The sequence below is a fragment of the Nomascus leucogenys genome, chromosome 8, assembly GCF_006542625.1.
Source record: "Nomascus leucogenys isolate Asia chromosome 8, Asia_NLE_v1, whole genome shotgun sequence".
Lineage (NCBI taxonomy): Eukaryota > Metazoa > Chordata > Mammalia > Primates > Hylobatidae > Nomascus > Nomascus leucogenys.
The window spans coordinates 33,182,788-33,204,726 of NC_044388.1; the positions used below are offsets into that span (position 1 = coordinate 33,182,788).

A 21,939-nucleotide genomic window follows, 5' to 3' on the forward strand; every position below is an offset into this window, starting at 1 on the left:
CTTGCATCTTGGCCTCTTACCTACAGAATAAAGGTCAAAGCTTTAATCTGACCCTGTTAAGCAGCCCAAGCCACTGTTAATCATTTAGCAGATCGGGTTTGGGGAAGACCTTTATACACATATTGCCCTCTGGCAGGGTGTGCAAAGGGATAATGGAATCAACCCAAAAAGTCAGGGAAAACTTTAGCCAAGTTTATACTGGGGATTAATAGCATGGAAATGGGAGAAATACAAATCTAGACTAATCCAGGCTGGGCAGCATCACCAGGCATCACTTGATGCCTCACCTGTGTTAATCAGCACACTCATGACGTTTACAGACGCGGCTCGATAGACAGCACAAGTAACCAAGAGTCTTCGGGGACTCAGAGCAAATGACAGCATTGTCGAAGGTCTGCCAACAGGTGGGTCAAGGAGCAAGGTTAACTCTGGGCCGCCTGTGACTTTTCAGGAACTCCTGCTGTCTCACAATCACTCTGGGGGTCCTGCCCACCTGGTGCACTTCCACCATTCCAGCGGTGGCCTCCTTCCAACCTCTCTCCTCCAGGATCTCCACTTCATTCACTCCTCTGGTGAGTTCTTTCTTGGGAACTATCAATGGTCCCTATAAACCAGCCATCCCCTAGTTCTCCATACAGTTTTGGAGCAGCCAAGAGAAATCAAGAAACACCTATTTCAGGGTAACAATAACAGTAGTTCAACACACAGCCAAATCCCACTTTATGATTTTACATTCTCCTCTTACGGAATTCCCTGACTGAAACATAAATTCACGCTGAAGGCTTCTCGGGAAAGTTTTAAGGGGATACCAAGCCCTCTTGTATTCCTCACTCCCTACTGCCATCACCAACAGGAGGGGTTGGCTACCCTAGATAACATCTTTCAGTCCATGTCCAAAAGGAGTTAGCTCTTTTCTGGGCTCAGCAAACACATTCTGATGCGCTAATAGCCCTTAATGAGGACATCTGCCATCAGTTAAGGAACTGGAACAGGCAGAACAGTAAAACTCTCTCTGTGGTTCAGGGTTGCAAACTGCTATTTGTCATGTAACTGTTGCTGGACAACCACATGTCTCAGCACGCGTAGGCACGCCCCCACACTTGTGTGCGTGCACACACTCACGCACGGTGGCTGTGCTCTCCTACCACCCAGGGACACTGCAGCGAGCTATGATATCACCTAGCAGCACTTCCAGAACACGAGTCATAAGTCAAAGTGATTCACTGCACAACTCATGGGGTTTCTTTTAACTTAAGAAGGGTGAAGTTAGGAGTAAGACTCCTATTTGCAAAAGCATGGGTGCTTGCTACTTCTCTAATGAATAATTTATAGGTCAACTGAGGGATATAAACCCTCCTGCCAAGAGCTTCAGTTCTCTGCTCAACTCAGCTCTCTGTATATTTTATTATCTCCACTGGGTATCACTGCAGGAACAACAGTTTAAGTTTTTAGATGTTTGGTTAATATTTAAGCATATCATTCTTTATCTTTTACCAGAAAAGTGCCAATTTTTCCTTTAAATCTATAACATTTTTACTTGTTTTTCAGTGTGATGTTCTAAACTTGCAGGGCATAGTGGTACATGCCCATGGTCCAACTACTCAGGAGGCTGAGGCAGGAGGATCATCTGAGCTCTAAATAAATAAATAAACAAAGGCCAAAATGTTTGCAGTGAATGTTTGCATCTCTTATTTTACAACAGAACTCCATGGAGAACAAGATTCCCAAACAATTCATTTTCAGCAATTCTTAGCCAACATCTCTGCTGACAAATGCCATGAGTACTTGCAAGCATATTTATAAGTATATGCAAATATGTTTATGGTCCTCCTGGTTTGCAGGTCACCATTTGAACCTTGGCAGAAACAAACTGTCCCATCCCATACCCAACTGCTACCTGGTGGCTGGTTCTCAAGCCTTTTTTTTCTGGTATGTCTTCCCTAAAGAAAGTAAAAAAAAAAAAAAAGACACTTCGCTAAGCATACACGGACCTTTTCTTTGAAGAGATAGGAGAAAACTCCTCCTGGCCTTCAATAGAAAGCCAGAGCCTCAGCAAGAGCACCCAAAGCCCTGACTTAAAACTTCTAGCTCTCTGAAATTATCAGGTCCTATTATCCTAATTTTAAGACGGGTGTGGTGTGTACTTAGGATTTTCACAGTACAAGCTTCAGACACATGGCACTGAGCATATTGGTGATTGATTCAAGTTCTCAATCAGCTGGTCAGAGTGTGACAATTTGGATTCTCAGGGCATTCTAATTATTGTCTTTTTCTGAAGGTTTTAAAACACTGGACTACATTGCATCAGTGTAGAATAGTTTAGACTACCAGTAAAATTAAAATGATAGAATATTAAGATTGATAGGGACCAGAATAATTGTCCAACTCCCATTCAGGGCTGGTATCTTCTTGATGGCATATCCTATAACTGAGCATCCAGCCTTCCTATTTCTCTAAGTAATAGATGTAATACAGTAATGGAAAGGAAGAAGAAGGGACTCCCAAATAACACTACTATTTTCATATTCCAGCAGATGGGCCGCAGAAATAGGTCATCTGATCTGCTTACAGCAAATTCTCTCCAGCAAATAATAGATCAACAAATATTTCTGCTGGTCTGACTGCACAACAGTCATTCAATCAAGTAAAAGAGACGGTTTCTGTTTGCGCTGCTGGCAGGAAAGCATTTTCACAGCTCTACCCAGGAAAAAATACACTTCCCCTTCCTTCACACCTACCTCCCCGTTTGCTCTCAGAAATGCAGTGCCTTTGTTCACAACTCTCTGGAGTTCACACTACCCTATTACACAAGACAGCTCTTAGGACACTCCTTGGCACATAGTGAGGGCTCAGGAATCCACAACCCTCTCCACTGGCACCGATGGGAAGGCAGCCTCCTTAAACTGATCTTAAACAGCTGATCTTCCCAGGGGTAAGAAGAGGCCCAGATTCAAGAAAAACATGTTGTAAGAAAGAATACCTGCTGCTGGCCCTAAAATGAAGGCAAAGGTATCAAGAGCATTCGAACTTGCTTCCAAGACAGGGTTTCCTTAAAAACAGGTAGACAGAAGGAAGCAGGTATAAGCAGGACTATGCTGACAGATGTCTGGGTGAGGGGACGCAGTTGTCCTGCAGTGTTTTTGTAAATGCATGGGACACTGGGGCGTGCATGTATGTGGTGGAGGAGGAGCAGCGCGCAGTGTGGTTAAACCTGATTTAAACTGTTCTCAAACCACATGACAGTTCCAGAAGGAGGTGTGGAGATGGATGATTGCTGACTTGGCATTTTACCCAGAGCCAGGACTGGAGGGAGGGAAACAGGAGCCGAGTATCCCTGGGGAGAACAAGCCTCACACAACTAGCAATTCTCTCTAGCAGTCTTCAGGGTAAACTTCTGAGAGACCTGCACACGACCTCAAAGCACCCACAAATGCCTGAATGGCACTTAGGTTTATACTCTCTTGAGCACACACACCGGGGGCTTCTTTTCTTTCCCAACTTCCCAGCAACTCAATAAAATATGGAGGAACAAGATTATCCCCATTTTAGAGCTGAGAACACAGGTCCAAAAAGGTCACCTATTTGTCCAAAATCCCAACGCTAGCAAGCAGTGGCATTGTCAGTTTCCTGTGCCGTCCTGGTCCAGTTCTCTCTTCCCTACAAGTAGAGACCCAGCAGCAAGACGCGGCTCAGGCCTGGGGAGGGTGAGTTGGGGGGATCCAGAGGACGAGAGTGAGTTTCATGGAGAAGGGATTTACTGGAAGCACTTGCAGTAACAACAAGCAAAAGCTGGCAATTAAAAAAAAAAAAAAAAAGCTGCCATTCCAAAAATATAAAACACAGACGTGAGAGTTTTAAAAGCCTAACAGTCAAAGCCTTAGCACTAAGGCTCTGAGTGGGCACTCGCTGGAAAGGGAAGCTTGAGAGGTAACGATGCCCCAGGTACCAATCCCAAGATGACAAAAAGGGTTCCTATGTTCTCGCTCCTTGAAGAAAGAGGAGGAACACAGGAACATGGACTCTACTTTCTTTTATTTTCTTTGGTTTTTTTTTTTTTTTTGAGACAGAGTCTCGCTCTGTCAACCAGGTTGGGGTGCAGTGGCACCATCTCGGCTCACTGCAGCCTCCTCCTCCCAGGTCCAAGCAATTCTCCTGCCTCAGCCTCCCAAGTAGCTGGGATTACAGGTGCCCGCCACCATGCCCGGCTATTTTTTGCATTTTTGGTAGAGATGGGGTTTCACCATGTTGGCCAGGCTGGTCTCGAACTCCTGGCTTCAAGTGATCCGCCCACCTCGGTCTCCCAAAGTGCTGGGATTACAGGCGTGAGCCACTGTGCCTGGCCAATTCTTTTTTTTTTTTTTTTTCATTTAGGAAGTTAAAGTAGAAACACTATTTGGAACTCAAAAGTCATTTGAATGGATCATCACATTCCCTGACAATGCCAAACAAAGAAGAATCACTCCTGAGGGTGAAATGGTTAAAGGAGAAAACTGGTTTGGAACTCAAATGTCACTTCGATGAATGATCACATTATCTGACAATGCCAAACCGACAGGCAGGGGAGCCTGGCAGGAGGATGAGAGCTACCTGGTGACTCACCTGGCTGGAATCAACATGTCATAAAAAGGCAACTGCCCTCTCCTTGCGGTGGGTAATCAAGGCTTGCTGGTCAAAATGAACCAACTCCAGTGTTCCATGCTTGGAGCTCAATACCAAGTCAGACGGCTCTGGCCCTGGAGCCCAAAGCCAGTGACTGGCCCCTGCCCATCGCCCATGTGAGTAGGTGCCTGCCCCTCTCAGTTTCGGTACCGGGTCTCTTTCCTGCTCTGTTCCCCCAAGCCTGAATCTCAGCCTTGGGGCCCTGCCCCCAAGCCTCCCCTAGGTGGGGCCTGGCCAGCCTCTGGGAGCTAATCCCGCCCACATGGGTGGGGGCAGACCCACCTGGGGAGGGACTCACCAGAACCCCCGGGAAAGGGCCCCAGAGCAGAAAAAGCCCAGCGTCTTTAAACATATCAGCCCTGCTGATATGCAACATGTGGGCCCAGCTCTTGACCATGCACCAAGCCAAATATTAAGAAGCCTAAGAGTCAGACCCTGCCCTTAATGAATTTGGGGCCTCAATGAGCTACCACCTGGTCCACACAGCCAGCACTTGTGTATAAAAGCACTTAATACGCTCTGAAGCTACATTTATGTACTTGTGTTGTATAATGAGATGAATGAATGAATATTTGCTTCTCTCAGGAAGATGAAAAAAGCATTCAGCAATCTGACACTGAAGCCTGATTTTTAAAAAGGGGGGTTTTAAGAATAGAGCCCATGAGTTAGATGAATATCCATGTGAAAATTTTCCATTTTTGACATCAGTTAGATAAGTCAAAATAAAATATGTTATGAATCTAAAAAAAAAATCCACTGAGTGACTGAAGGTTGAAAGAGACACACGTTTCACCCCAAAAACAGAAAGTCAGCCTTAGTGAAGAGAAGACAGGCACCATCGGGGAAGATTTAAATACACAGTGGAAAATAAACGGAGTGGAGGAGGGGCTCACCCAGGGCTCAAACCACTAAGGAAGTGCCTTAAACGTATTTTTCTCTGGAGGAAGCCATTTAAGGAATCTTTATGCCCCAATAACTGTGGGAATGAGAATGAGTTTCGAGACGAAAGAGAGATGGAGAAACAGGCCGAATGAGAGTTCACCCCAGTCCCAGCTTAGGATGTTGGGACGCCACTCTGAAGCTTTTCCTGAAATGGATGAGGTGGCAGCATTAATCAGAAGGTGCTCACTTGTGAAGACGTTCTGAGCCCAAGTGACAAAATAAATGTGCATCAATCGCAGACAGCAGCTGGCACACACTCTCCGAGTTTTCAGAGAAGGAAGGGACAAAATCAGCACCGGGCGCTGGTGAGCTCTGCCTGCCCCAGGAACACAACTGAGGGGGCTGACACACATGCCCCCGCCCCCTCAGGCCGGCAGGTAGACTGGACTTAGTTCAAGGCCAGCAGAAGAGGAGAATCTTTTGAAGAAAAGGCAGTAGGATGTTCCCAAGAAATAAAATCACATCTAAGTGGCAAGAGAATAACAGGAACCCTTATATGTAATCCATGGCCTTTCAAAGACTGATGTGCATTCAGGAATGTTCTAATAGCTATCATTTATCAAAGACTTAAATGCCAGTCAACTTGCTGAGCATTTCGCAGACCGTGTCTCATTTAATCCCCCACAAATAACCCATGGGATTATAAATACCATCATCACTCCCACTTTACAGATGAGCAAACTGAGTCTCAGGGTAAGTAATTTTCCCAAGGCCACGAAGCTAGAAAATGACAGAACTCAGAATGTGATCGCAAATGTGTCTGATTCCAAAAGCTATGTTTGTTTGTTTTGAGACAGGGTCTCCCTCTGCCACCCAGGCTGGAGTGCAGTGGCACAATCACAGCTCACTGCAGCCTTGACCTCCCAGGTTCAAGCTATCCTGCCACCTCAGCCTCCCAAATAGCTGCGACTACAGGTGCATGCCACCACATCTGACTCATTTTTGTATTTTTTGTAGAGACAGGATTTCACCATGTTGCCAAGGCTTTTCTTGAATTCCTGGACTCAATCGATCCTCCTGCCTCAGCCTTCTAAAGTGCTGGAATTACAGGTGTGAGCCACCAGACCCAGACAAGCTATGCTCTTTCTACTATGTTGTACAGCCAGGAAAAGTATGCATCAAGTGACAGACTAAACTAGATGACCTCATAAGCTTCCTTGTTTTTAAAAACTTGAGTCACCAAGAGGCTAATGCGGTGTTAGTGGTTGTGGCATGGAATGGGAAATGTGTATTATGACAGCAAAGAATCAAGCATGGGATCCCCCAGGATCAGGGCTACAATTTTTCTTATTTCACCCTTTACAAATATTCCAAAGAGAATGCACAGTCAAATAGTCAGGGCTGCCTTAAGCTCAGACTTTCGGCTGGGCACAGTGGCTCATGCCTGTAATCCCAGCACTTTGGGAGGCCAAGGCAGGTGGATCACTTAAGGTGAGGAGTTCAAGACCAGCCTGACCAACATGGCAAAACCTCATCTCTACTAAAAATACAAAAATTACCTGGACATGATGGTGGGCACCTGTAATCCCAGCTACTGGGGAGGCTGAGGCATGAGAATCGCTTGTACTTGGGAGGTTGCAGTGAGTCAAAATCGTGCCACTGCACTCTAGCCTGGGTGACGGAGTGAGACCCTATCTCAAAAAAAAAAAAAAATTTTTTTTAAAAAAGCTCAAACTTCCCCATTGTGACCTTGGCCAAATGACCTCACCTCTCTGTGCCTCAGTTTCCTCACGTGCAAAATGAGAAAAAGTATTGATCCTACCCCAGAGGATAATTTGGGGCTTTAATGAGGCAATGAATTTTTTGTTTCCAGAAGTGCCTTGATTTGTTTTAAGAGTCGCCAAGCTCCTCTTCCTAGAGATTCTGATCCCCAGGTCTGAGAGAGTAAACAGTGAGAAAATGCATGTTGGATACTGAGCACTGTGCCTAGCAAAAGTGCACGATAAATGCTGACCTGAAAAAAAAGTAGACACCAAATCCCAGGCAGTGAAGAACCAAACCTATAGGAAAATTATCGGAAAGAGTTTGTGCAAATGCGGGGGAAATACAGTAAATTTTAACATCAACAAGAGCAGTGTAAAAGATGGTAAGAAAAAAATGAAAACCATGCAAGAGCTCTAGGGAAACAGTCACACCCAGTAAAGTGACCTGATGTCACTGTGGAATGCACTGTCATCTACTGTGGCCATGAAGGCCAAAAAGGAAAAAGACATTTTGTCCAGTGCCACTGCAAAAGCACTAAAACAAAAAGAAGCACACTGCCCACCCCCATCCTATAAACTCAACCACACTGGGAACACTGGTTATTGCCCATCAGGAAAGATGAGGCCAGGTATGGAGGCTCACACCTGTAATCCCAGCACTTTGGGAGGCCGAGGCAGAGGATGGCTTGAGCTCAGGAGTTCAAGACCAGCCTGGGCAACACAGGCAGACCCCATTTCTACAAAAAATTCAAACATTAGCCAGGCGTGGTAGCATGTGCCTGTAGTCCCAGCTACTCAGGAGGCTGAGATGGGAGGATCACTTGAGCCTGGGAGATTGAGGCTGCAGTGAGTTGTGATTGCACCATGCATCCCAGCCTGGACAACAGAGTCAGACCCTGTCTCAGGGCAGGGTGGGGGAAAGAAAGATGACTTACAAGGCCAGAGGACCATTAACCTAAATGTGCTGTGTGACAGGGAGGGCAAGCTAAGAAGGCAGTGCTCTTCAGGACAAAGGATCGAGGCCAGGAGGGCCCCAAGAGAATCCACCAAGTAGGAGAGAGGAGTAGAATGCCGACTTGGTCACCAAATACTGAAATGACAGAAAAGGGAGGCCCCACTAACATCAGCTGGAGACCAGAGAGGGGATGCTGGAATACCCCAGTGAAGGCAAATGAAGTGCACACTGCATTTGGACAGTAAATGAATGCACGAGTGGGGATACCCTAGGATCCAAGTAGCACTGCTTCATTACAGACTGCATGGAGATCTGAGGTCGAATGCACGTAAAACTGTGAAGGCTGCAAAGGGGCCTCTGCCTCTCCCCACCCAGGTGGCCAGGGACACCGGCCCACCACTGGCCACAAAGCTGTCTTCAGGAGGGGCACAGCCACTCCCTCCCTTGCAACACTGGCTCCGAAATGCATGGGTTTGATCTGATAGGATTAACTCTCATATTTTCCACAAGTTCTGTAGAGACATAGAGATGAAGGCCAGAATCGTAAACAGTGGCACACGCCATTCTTCTGTAATTAACATAAACTGCTAATAGCAGCCACGTGGCCACATTCTAGATGCCTTTAAAGAATATCATGCTTGCAAACGCCTCATGCTTTGCTTGAGTGTTTAAGCCACACTGGATTACAAAGGCAGCCTGGAGAAGAACTGCAGGTGCGGTGAAGGTCTCCAGGCCAAGTGAACCGAGTTTAGAATTTCCCATCCAGAGTCCACAAGGGGCTGCCCGTTCAGCCTGATTCTTTTCCACACAACCACTATCAACATACGGGTCAAAGTCCTCAGGGGTTGGGGGGCGGGAACCAGGCAGAATTAGCTAGGAGGCCCAGAAGAGCCCTTCCCAACACCAACCCTTCCCACAAACCAGCAATGGTATGTGCGACCTGTGAGGCCGGTGAGCACCCACCTAGCACACTCTAAATCTTGCCCCCTCATCTTCAAATAACTGCTTAATGTCTGAGCACAGGGCAGGCAGCCCCCGGTCTACAGTAACTCTAAGCGAGGAACTGACCCCATAATGCATCTTTGTTAGAATGTACAACTCAAGAACCCTATAGCCTAGCAGTTCCACTTTCTCGGTACCCACCCTAGAGAAAACTCACAGGTGCTATGGAGGTCTGTGCAGCAATGTTTTTTGGTAACAGCATTTTTAACAGTAAAGGATCTGGAAATGACTGAAGTGCCCACGAATTAGGGAAAGGTGAAGCAATTGTGTAGCCTTCTAATTCTAAGGGAGACCGGGCAGGGGTTAAACAAAATCAAGGAGACCTTTGCGTAGGGGCCGGGAACTATCGCCAAGCACCCTGTTGAGGGAGAGAGAGGCAATTCAGTAAAGAGACCTTATGTAATCCACAGCCAATGCACTTAACTTTTTGTAAGTCCTATAGGTATAGATGTGAGTATGTGAGGCATCTGAAGAACAGCAAGTCCATGAAAGTGCTCGACCTCTGGGGAAGGGACTGGGATTAGGAACAGTCATCAAGGAAGACTTTCTGCTTGCTCGAGAAGTTTTGCATCTTTCCCCTACAGAGAATGTGTTCATGTACTAACTTGCGCAATGAAAATTTCATTTAAATTTAAAAAAAAAAAAAAAAAGAAAAGAAACAGGCCCCGTTCAGTGCATTTCAGTAATACGTTTGGGGGCAATTTCACCCTGAATCTGGCCCACACTTCCCAGGGGCTGTGAGCTCGGTAGTGCACATCTGCGTTTCCAGTCAGCAGTGGGCTTTGCAACACAGCTCTTGCTTCAATATTACAAGCCCAACTCCACAACTCTGTGGATTGTTAAATTTATACGCTAGTTCAAGGAAAAGTCAGGGAAAAAAGAGAAAGTATGTCAATGGGACTTCTGGTCATCCAAAGGGATGTCCTAGGAGTAATTCCAGTTCTTCTAACCCAGCACTGCAGCACTCCAACACAACACACATGTTCCCTAATAAGCCAGCCCTTGCCCAATCACACTTCCTCCATACCAGGCCTAGCTGTCTGTGTTTTTGACTCTTTCAGCTGGGAATCAAGATTCCTAATATAAATCCAAATCCCTTGAGCTAATGAGAAAAAAGAATCTGAACATCCCATTGCACAAACTCTAAAACATTATTATTCACTCACTGGGGACTCCTAACCATATAAGATACTGCTTTTTAAACAGACATGCACCCCCTCCTCCTCCTCCTCAAAGCACTACCTATAGAGTCCTTAGAAATACAAAATTGGCTGTGCACAGGTAGCTCATGCCTATAATCCCACCTTGGGGAGGCCAAGGTGGGAGAATCACTTAAGGCCAGGAGTTCGAGACCAGACTGAGCAACATAGCCAGATCCTGTCTCTAAAAAAATTTAAAAATGAGCCGGGTGTGGTGGTGCCTACCTGTGGTCCCAGCTGCTTGGGAGGCTGAGGTGGGAGAGTGGTTTGAGCCTGGGGAGGTCAAGGCTGCAGTGAGCCGTGATTGTGCCACTGCACTCCAGCCTAGGAAACAGAGCAAGACTGTCTAAAAAGAGAAAGAGAGAAAGAGAGAGAGAGAGAGACAAAATTATAATATTTAGAACCTACTGAGCAAAACTAACTTATGGCAATAGAAATCAGATTTGTGGTACTTCTGGTTGGGGGTGGGGCTTATCTGGAAATGGTCACGAGGAACTCATCTGGGGTGATGGAAATGTTTTGTCTCCATATGTATGTGTCGAAACTGATTAAACAGCACACTTAAGATCTGTGCTGTATGTAAATTACACCTCAATTAAAAAAATAACTCCTCACACACAGTTTCTCTCCCGGCTGCAGCAGAACTCTGAGCTGTCCTATCAGACGTCAGAAATCTCTGTTATGCTATGCAAGGAGCATGAGTACCATGGCGACAGTCACCATAAAAATAGATAACAAGATTAAAATGGACACAGGACACATGAATTTAAGAACAGCACACCAAGAGCAATTCATTTTCAGCAGAAGAAAAATAGAAAGAGGAGAGGGAGTTTTCAATTCCTCCGGCACTTTGACAAGGAGCCACTGACTGAATGCGGTTGTTTTTACTAAGAGAGTTGTATATGGCTTCCTGATACTCAAAGGACAAAAAGGCTGACAACTGGTTTTTTGTGTTTTGTTTTTCTTTTTATTTTCTTTTTGTTGCCCAGGCTGGAGTGAAGTGGCACCAGCACAGCTCACTGCAGCCTTAACCTCCCCGGGTTCACGTGATACTCCTTCCTCAGCCTCCCAAGTAGCTGCAACTGCAGGTGCACGCCACCACGCCCAGCTCATTTTTGTATTTTTTATAGAGATGGGGTTTCACCATGTTGCCCAGGCTGGTCTCGAACTGCTGGGCTCAATCAATCCTCCCACCTCAGCCTCTCAAAGCAGCTGGGACCACAGGTAGTCTCAAAGTGCTTGGATTACAGGCATGAGCCACCATGTCCAGCTGGGAACTATTATTTCTTATCATATTTTGCTTTTTAAAAAAAAAGGCCAGACTCATGCCTGTAATCCCAGCACTTTGGGAGGCTGAGGTGGGAGGATCACCTGAGGTCACTTCAAGACCAGCCTGGCCATCATGGTGAAACCCCATCTCTACTAAAAAATACAAAAATTAGCTGGGCATGGTGGCAGGAGCCTATAATCCCAGCTACTCCAGAGGCTGAGGCAGGGAGAAATACTTGAACCCATGAGACAGAGGTTGCAGTAAGCTGAGATCGCGCCACTGCACTCCAGCCTGGGCAACAGAGCAAGACTCTGTCTCAAAAAAAAAAAAAAGGCATGTTAGCCTAACTTTCCCCCAAATCCACTATATGTAGCCCAGGGAACCAAATCACAGCAATTCAACAAGCACAGTTGATGTGACAGACACCATGTGAGGCACAAATGATAACGGCGACAAAAGAGACTCAGGCCTGTCATCAAATGTACAAAAATTTTCAACTCTAGTTCTAAATAACTAGGACCTGCCTATGCTTTTCACATACATCTAAAACTGCCATTAAGTCAGCACACCCCAAAATTGCTTCATCCCATATAAAAAGAGAACTTTCTTGCCAAATACTGATTTCTCAAATGCCAAAATGCAAGCATAAATCATGTGGAGACAAAAATCATCTTACGATATTCTCCAAAGATGAGATAAACCTCTATTCTCTTTGCAGAGCTAAGAAACTTTTGCTAAGTGATTTAGTCGAAGCAGTGACCTGCACAACAACAAAAACAACAACAAAAGTAATCCAAAAATATCAGGAAGAGGAATCTAAAAGTTTTAGATAATCAGGGCGGATTCTAAATAAAGCATATATTTCAGTGAAAGTTAAGCAGAATTAAACTAAAAAAAAAATTTTCATATGTAAGCTATGATACATATGCAAAAATTTAAAAAAAAATCTAAGCCAGAAGCAGTAGCTCATGCTTATAATCCCAGCACTTTAGGAAGCTAAGGTGGGAGGATCCCTTGAGCCCGGTGGATCGAGGCTGCAGTAAACCATGATTGCGCCACTGCATTCCAGCCTGGCAAAAGTAAGATCCTGTCTCAAAAAAATTTTAATTCAAATTACAAATTTATTGTCCGATACAAACTAAACAGATGCTTTCCTGGAAAATCCCACTTTAAAATGTCTTTAAATTGATCTGCCCTGTATTCTCTTTATCGCTAAACTGCAGAGCAATCAGATGGCTCGGTCTCATCACTGGTGTCAGGATGGTGTTGCGCAAGGTGCTCCTGGGGATATAAATCCACAGTGCAGGACATGAACTGGGAGGAGACATTCAAGGTCACTCCACATTCTCCACGGCCAAGCAGAGGACCCAGCACCCACTAACAGCCCCCTCTTGATTTAGTCATCATCCCAAATAGAAGTGGCATGATGATTCCACCTTTTTTTTTTTTTTTTTTTGAGAGATGGCGTCTCACTCTGTCGCCCAGGCTGCAGTACAGTAGCATGATCTCGGCTCACTGCAACCTTTGTCTCCTGGGTTCAAGGGATTCTCCTGCCTCAGCCTCCGAGTAGCTGGTGTTACAGGCAAGCAACAATATGCCCAGCTAATTTTTGTATTTTTAGTAGAGACGGGGTTTCACCATGTTGGCCAGGCTGGTCTCAAACTCCTGGCCTCCAGCGATCCACCTGCCTCGGCCTCCCAAAGTGCTGGGATTAGAGGTGTGTGCCACCACACCCAGCATGATCCCACTGCTTGTCTACACGTCAATCTGTGTTGTTCATTATTATTGGCCATTTCCCAGCCCCTACCCCCAACCTTCTTGCTTTTCCTAAGGACCAAATTTAATTTTCAGCAGCCCTGGGGTCACAAACTGAGTTCTGACCCAACTTGAAGTAGTTCTCATCCTTTGTTTCCTTTTTTTGAGTAGAGGTCTCACTCTGTCACCCGGGCTGGAGTGCAGTAGTGCCACGATCATGGCTCACTGCTCCTGGCTCACTGCAGCCTCAAACTCCTAGGCCCAAGTGAGCCTCTGACATCAGCCTCCTAAGAGCTAGGACCATGGGCAGATGTACCATCATGCTTGGTTAATTTTTCTATTTTTTGCACAGACAAGTTCTCTCTCTGTTGCCCAAGCCAGTCTTGAATTCCTGGGCTCAAGCAATCCATCCACCTCAGTCTCTCAAAGTGCTGAGATTACAGGTGTGAGTCAATGCACCTTGCCTGTTTTTTGTTTTGTTTTGTTCATCCTTTCTAAAATGATCCCAGAAGAGTCTCTCAAAAATGCTGGGACCTATTTATAAACATTTTTAAAGAACACACTTGATCATATTGACTCAAATACTTTCCACTGGAGGTAAAGCCCCTATTCTATGTGCCTTTTGGCTTTGACAAGTCACATATTAAATAACTGACCCCAGAAATTGGAAGAGACTTTGGAGGTCGGCCTAATTCTTGTCCTTCTCTTCTACCACATCCCTAAGCAACAGCATTCAGCCCTACTTGAATACCGGCAACAGCCGTAAGCTCACTACTTCCTGGGCAGACATTTCCTCTGTTGGACAGATCTGCCAGCTAGAAAATCCTTTTTCTTATCGAACTGAAATCTGCTGTCCCAGTCTTTCGGGTTAAAGGGGACCTCAAAGTCTATGAACTTCAGCATGATCGCTGATCATTCTACAGACAAGGAATCATGTAATCATGCCATAAATTAGGAATCTGCAGCTACAGAGAATAAAATGACTGTTTCATCTATTGTTTGTATTCGAATACCAGGAGCAAAAATGAACATCTCCTCCTTCCTATGTCTGATAACCAGGAAAATATTTGAAGGTGCTACTGTGTACCCAATGCATGAATATAGTTCAGTTATTCCCTATCCTACAGCATCCTACTCTTCTTTCCAGGATCAAGTCTTACTTGCTTATGTCCCTATTAACTCTTGGCTCTCCAGGGTCCAAATGTCACCTGACCAGCCAAGGTCATTAAGACTAGATCTTATGATTAGATTGCTGAATTTCTGATCCTGTTATAAACTGCATTCAATTTTTTAAAAGCCATATCTTAGAGCTAAGCTCAGTGGCCTATATGCGTAGACCCAGCCACCTGGGAGGCTGAGGCAGAAGGATCGCTTCAGCCCAGGAGTCAAATCCAGCCAAGACAACACGGCAAGACTCATGACTCTCTGAAAAAAAATAAAAATAAAAACAAATAAAAATAAAAGCCTCATCCACTCAAGGCTCACACTGAACTGACGAACAACAGAAAAATCCCAACGCTTTTTTTCTCCATGCCCTGCACCTCCTCAGTGGACCTGTGCCAACCTGGGGTCAAGGACTCTGTCTTCCACTGTGACTCTAGTTCCTGACCTTGAGCTTGACACACAGCGAGCAGGCACTCAAGAGTAATCACTGAATGAATCATCTACTTTACCCTATCTTGTCCTTGAACCATAAGAAGTTTTAAAAATTGCAGATGTCCCCACTGTGAAATATATACACAACTATAGAAAAGACAAATAATACAAACGTTTAAAAAAAAAAAAAAAAAAAAGCTGCATGCCTCAACCCATCCAGAAGCAACAGGTATTTGTATTTTGATATACTGTTTTGGTGTATTTCCTTCCAATTATTTTCTAAACACATTGCTTTTTTAACATTTGAAGTCACACTGTAGATGTCCCTTAACTTTTGGCAAAAACATTTTTCCCTGTTACTTTAAAGCTATTCCTAAACATTATTTTTCATGACTTCATAACATTCTATTTTAAAGATAACAGAATTCACTTATTTATTACCTCTAGCCCACACCACTGGATATTTAGGTTATTCCCAAGTTTTTACTAGAGTTAAAAAAAATCTCTGAATAATCTCTGTGCATAAATCATCATCTACATTGTGGATATGGTCTCAGCTACATCCCCAGAAGTGGTATTATCAGGATACTGAACATCTCAAAACGCTACAATTCAAATTTTTAAACCTAAATCAGACTTTAAATTCATCCCTTACTGAATTTTTTTGTTTTCTTTTTAATTTGCACTCCTAATTCTAGACGACTCAACCTTGATTTGTCTGCAAAACCAGCAATTCCTCTCACTTCTGCGCCACTAACAAATCTGATGAGCGCGCCTTCTCTGTCTTCACCGCCAACACTGGGAAAATGTTGAACAGATCAAGGCCAAGAATAGAACCCTACTGTACTCATTTTCAGATCTCCTTCCAGGCTGCCTCAGTGCCAATAATTAACAGTTTCACATAGGATTGTTAAATTAATAACACCATCCAGCCCACGTCTTACCACTTATGATTTAATAAGGACCATCATACCTCAAAAAACTGTTAAATACTTTACTGAAGCCAAAATGTACCATAGTTGCTGCACTATTCTCTGGCCTAGTAAACAAACCACCATATAAGACAGGAAATAGATTTAATTTGATATGATTCAGCTGGCTTCTGGTTATCCTTGCATCCGATAGCCACACATTGTTAAAATGCACTTCGGTTTCATTTTGTTAATGTTTCAAAAGCAGTATACTTTTTCTTTGAGACAGGGTCTCACTCTGTTGCCCAGGCTGGAGTGCAATGACATGATCTCAGCTCACTGCAGCCTCCACCTTCTGCAGGGCTCAAGCAAGCCTCCGGCCTCAGCCTCCTGAGTAGCTGGGAGTACAGGCATGCACCATCACACCCTGATAGTGTTTTTTCTTCTGTGTGTGTGTGTGTGTGTGTGTGTTGACGGAGTCTTGCTCTGTCGCCCAGCCTGGAATGCAGTGGCACAATCTCAGCTCACTGCAAGCTCTGCCTCCTAGGTTCACGCCATTCTCCTGCCTGAGCCTCCCGAGCAGCTTGGACTACAGGTGCCCGCCACCACACCCAGCTAATTTTTTGTATTTTTAGTAGAGACGGGGTTTCACTGTGTTAGCCAGGACTGTCTCGATCTCCTGACCTCGTGATCCGCCCGCCTCAGCCTCCCAAAGTGCTGGGATAACAGGCGTGAGCCACCGCACCCGGCCCCAGCTAGATTTTTTATCTTTTATAGAGACAGGGTCTCAACCATGTTGCCCAGGCTGGTCTCAAACTCCAGGGCCCAAGCAATCCTCCCGCCTCAGGCTCCCAACGTGCTGGGATTACAGGTGTGAGCCACTACAGCCAGATCAGTATTTTTAAATAATTGATTTTAGTCCCACCTGTAAACAGCAGGATGACTATTGGTCAGTCTCTCTCACCAGTGGCTCATCTGGGATGAGCTCTTAGTCTTGGGTGGTAAATCAGACTATTCTAGTCACAGAGTCCTGAACTTAGTCACTTCAGCTGGACCTCAAATCAGCCTCGTCTGCTGGGAGCCATTTGGATCAATACCAAGCTCCTGAGAATTGTACGTCATACGGCACTTGATGGCTGTGACTCACAACTCACCAAGGTATGACCTCGACATCACTCTCAGAGATCCCTGCCAGCCAGAAGCAGAAAATGGGAAGGCTGGAGAAATCTTGGGGTCACTTGAAACTTGCCTTACTACGGAGAACACAGGTCAAAGCCCTCTATAATTCCATTCCCTTTATCATAAAAATATTTCAAAGTCCCAGCCAGCAGCTCCTCAAAAAGTGCTATTGACTTGCCTAAAACAAATCCGGTGTACAGAAATATCTCAGATTCCATAATGCCACACTCCTACCCGGAATCCTCAGTGGCCACCCAGAGCCCATGACAGCAATCCCGAATTTCCTGGCCCAGCATTCAAGTCTCCCTGAGACACCAAAACCAGTTCATCCCAGACTTCCTTCCTTGTCCCCAAACGTTTTTCCAAGCCACACCAGCACAGAACACGGCCCCCTCCTCTGAACCCCACAGGTAGTTATTCTTCATGTTGGCATTTAATCATCTTGGCTTGCTCCTTAATCAAGGTGTCTCTCATCTTTCCAAAGAGACTGTAAATCTTCCACCCTTCCTCATGCTTTCTTCCACCTTCAGTACTACAGTAGCTCTTCAAACAGCTTAATAAATACTCACTGAATGCGAAAACTCTGTATTTTTCCAACTGTGGGTTATGATCCATTAGAGAACGATTAGATCAACTTAGCGGGAGATAAGAGGTTTTTAAATGAAAAATAATAGACTAGAAAATAGAAACGTCAGAGGAGATGACACCAAGCAAAGGGAGGTAGGTACTTTATGAACTTAGATTCAATTTTTATATACATGATTGTATGTCCTAGGTCACGATGTAAATTTCATTTCTTAATGTAAGTCACAGTCAAAACAGTACAGACACTGCTTTACAATGAGTAAATTAGCTTGACCACTGCTTCATGCAATTATTCTTTGTACAGTCAGACACACTCTATAAAGAAAAATATCTGATTCCCAAGTCCTCTTCTACTAGGTTCACTGATCTTGCACCTCAGAGAAACAAGGAGGCTAAGTAACAGTAATTACATTCTCAGCTCATTCCACAACTTTTTGCAATCATCATTCAAATTCAGATGTTGCAAGTTGAGGCTTGGGGAATTTGTTCAGCAAATCACCCTGTGTCACCCTTGCAACATGAACAGAGCTCAGGAAAAAAGGCACCAGCTCCCCTCTACTTGCAGAGTGCCAGGCTCTGGGTAGAACGGTCCTGGGAATCACAATATCCCTAGGGCTAATGTCCTCCTGCCCCACTCTCTCACTCCTACCCCCCACCCTCCACCCCAGAAAAGTTCAAAATGTTTCAAAGCCCAGCAATTTACTGTCTTTAGCAAATCCCATTCTACACCCTTCTAACCTCCAATCCACCCTCAAGATTAGAAGAATCAACAGCCCCATCCGCCTCAGGGCCCAATTGCCCACAGTTGCTTTTCCAACTTCAGGTTCAGAACCGAACAATGTCATGTGAATGGCAGTGCAGCAAAGAGAAACAGAAGCCCCTCGGTTCAGGCCTTGAGTACCACTCAGAGGCATCCTCTGCTGTCCCCCTATTACCAGCAGCCTCCCCACTTCTCTGAGCCCCTTCCCTCTCCCGGCATCTGCAGCCTCTGCAACACTGTTCCCCTGGGCTCCCCCCATCTGAGAGCCATAGCTGCTTGCAGGACACTAACATCTGGATATCTTAGCAGCCACAAGAAACTTCTCTATAGCCTGAGTAGTCAATTCCTTCTCTCCAAAATACACATTTCCAATTTCTCAAGTTACCAACTACAGCAGCTCCAAGGACCTGGCGTAGAATCAATTTCCACCAAGAATTAATTTCCATTCATCTCATCCCTTCACCCTGCCCTGTAAACAGATTATTTCAACAGTAATGTTTCTCAAACCCACCTTTTTCACTTCCAGTGATCCCAGTGCAAACTCTGGCCACCCTACAACTGCAACAGCTTGCTCACTGATGTGTCCCCCTAACACGACTTTCCAAAACCCTTCCATTACAGTTGTTCGTTACACCATTCCCTCACTCGAAAACCTTGAATGTCTCCTTAGGACACACAGGGTGGCATGCAATCACCAAAAGGGCTTTCTAAGACTTTCACAATCTCAACCATTGTTCCTCTCCACCTCTATCTCCTACTGTTCGGGATACATTCCCTGGTCTGGCTAAGGACATCTCCTTGTCTCTCTGGAAAGCCATGTTCATTCCCACCTCACAGCCTATCTCAAGAGCGTCAGCCTCCAGTCCTGGTGACTGATCCCTGCCCACAACTCCCTTCTCTGGCTCCAACAGAACTATTTCTGCACCTCACACTTGGACAGTTACCATTCCCTCTCTTGGCGTCTGATTTCACATGCTCACATCCTTCTGTCCCCTCTATGAGGGTAGAAGCCCTGGAGGGAGGGAATCATCTCTTACACCTTCTGTCTCCTCCCTCCCCGAGACAGGTGTGAGCCTCTGCTCCTCTGCTCCGCTTTGCAAATTATCCCACCTGTTACTTTCTTCTCCTGTCTTTGGGCCCTACGGGTGAGTTACTCTCCACAGGCATAATTTACTTCAAACCTTAGTACTCCAAGTCCCTTCCCCAATCTCCTCTTTGCTTTATCTGCTATACTCCCTCTCCAGCATCTCCACTAACTCAGGCAGCCACTGCACATTAACTTGAACGTAAACTCCTAAATCACTTCCACCTAGTCCTCTTAGGCTTCCTGAAGCCTGGGGTCTCTTGGGTGCCTCCCCCACCTCCCAGAGGGCCTGGCACCGTGCTGAGAGCACAGCAGCTCCCCAAAAGGACCTGTGGAGTTGAACTTAATGGCTGTTTCCCTGTGTTTCGAGGTATTTGCGACCAGGCGCTTCTGTTTACACAACGCCTAGGAAGGGTGTCAAGAAGGCCTTAGATACCTGTGGATCACTCACTTTGAAGCAAAACCCCCAGGTGTACCTTTCTAGAAAGAAGGTTCTAAGGAAAGCAGCGCCGGCCTGCAGGAATCCCCCGCGCCTGGTAGCCTGGCATCATGGGAACGCCTGCCCGGTGGAAGTCCTCCAAGGCCACCGGGAACTGGCCAGGGCTGCCCAAAACCAGGAGGCGGCGGCGGCCCCCCCTTCCCGCTGGCCAGGTGGGCTTCTTTAGGTCTCTGAGTCAGTTCCAAAGTGAAGGCGCTGGGCCCTGCACTCCCAGGCAGGGAAGAAAATGCTGCCTTGGAAATTGTTTGCACAAGACAAACTCCCTGGGCAGCCCCGCCACCCCCCCGCGGGCACCCGCGTGAGCCCACGGTGCCACCGCCGGGGAGGGCCAGGAGCGCGGGCGGAGGCGAGACCGGGCGAGAGCGTGCGGACAGAGGGGGCGGTGGCCGCCAGGGCGGGAGGGACGCGGGTCGCCCGCGGGCGGAAGGTGTGTCCCCCTGTCCCGCCCGTCCCGCAGCCTGGCCTCGCGCGCCGGCCGGAGTGGGCAGGAACCGGCAGGAACGCGCGGCGCGCGGGAGGGCCGGCCGGGCGGCCCCGCCGGAAAGGGCCGGGGAGGGGCAGGCGGGCCGGTCCGTGTCCCTCCGAGGGGCGAGTCCCGGCCGCCCGAAGTCGGGAGGGAGCTCCGAGAGGGGGGGCGCCGGCGGCGGGCGAGGTAAACAAGGCGACGCGCGGGAGCGGCAGCCACCCCCGCCCGCCACCCCGGCCCTGCCGCAGCGCCCCGCGCCTCTCCCGCCGCGGCCCCGGCCTCCCAGACCCCCGGACCCCCCAGGCCGCCGGCCCGACAGCCGCGGGCGCGCGGGGTGTGGGAAGTTCGCGGCCGCCCCTGTCCCCGGCTGCCGCGCCGCTAGGTCCCCGCGCAGCTCACCTCGGCCCGCCTCGAGCGGCAGCACGCGCCCGGCTTCCCCGGCTCGGACGGCTCGGCTCGGACGGCTAGCTCAGCTCCGGGCTGCAGCGGCCGCGGCCCTGCCCGCCCTCCCGGCGCGGCCCGCGGCCCGGCTCCGCTCCGGCCGCCCGCCGAGGCTCGGTTGGCGCCCACCTGGCCGGCCTGCCCTCCTCCCCGGGACACTGCGCTCACGTACGCGGCCGCGGCCACAACCCGGCCCGGATTCCCGCCCGGGAAGGGAGCGGAGCAGCACACCAGCCTGCCAGCCGGCGCCCAGCGGCTACACTCGGGACACACCCCCGCCCGCCCCCTGCGCCTCCGCGTCCCCGCACCCGCGCAGCACACCCCCAACGCGCCTGGGCTACACACCCCCGGCCGCCCGTAGACAGTCGGCGCTCAATAAGTGCCCGAGCGACTCCTCGCGCACATGCGCACTTGAACCTGACCGAGTGGTGACCCCCCCCACACACACCCCGCCCCGCCCCCCGATCGGAACCGGCAGCTGCAGCCCGGAGCCAAACTTGAGGCTTGGCTTTTCGCACCGAGCCAAAGTTTCTCTCGCTGTTGTTCTTCCAGGCCTGGCTCTGGGACAGGCTCCTCCGAGAGGGGCCGGGCTCGACCCAGGGCGGGAAGGGAGCCAGACAGCTGAGGCGCCGCGGACGGGAGCTCGGCTGGGGCCGGGGGGACCCAGGCGGCGCAGCCCCGGCCGCCCCAAGCGCCCATGCCCGCGCCAGGGGGAGGAGGCTGGAAAGCGCCTTCCCATTTTCCTTTGGACTCAATGTTTTCTTCCCCATTTCATGACATCTCACTCCTCTGTCGGTGTAAAGTGAGGCGTTATTTACTGTTGCTGGAATTAAACGGGAGAAAGTTAACTATTAGCCTTCAAGCCTTACGTAAACAAGACCGGTTGCTTTTGGCACCGTTAGGCTCTGGCTTTTGGATAATTTGTAACAAGGA

At 47.6% G+C, this 21,939-nt stretch overlaps 1 protein-coding gene across 3 annotated transcripts in view; it reads right to left on the minus strand.

Annotated features, from left to right (window-relative positions):
• ZNF395 (zinc finger protein 395) overlaps window positions 1–21,241 on the minus strand; it is a 40,484-nt gene extending 19,243 nt beyond the window's left edge. For 2 of the 3 annotated variants that reach the window (XM_030817026.1, XM_030817025.1), the window contains exon 1: window positions 20,965–21,164. The gene's annotated coding sequence lies outside the window, so the exon portion shown is untranslated. The other variant, XM_030817027.1, reaches the window with a different exon arrangement.
• Window positions 21,242–21,939: the final 698 nt, after the last annotated feature.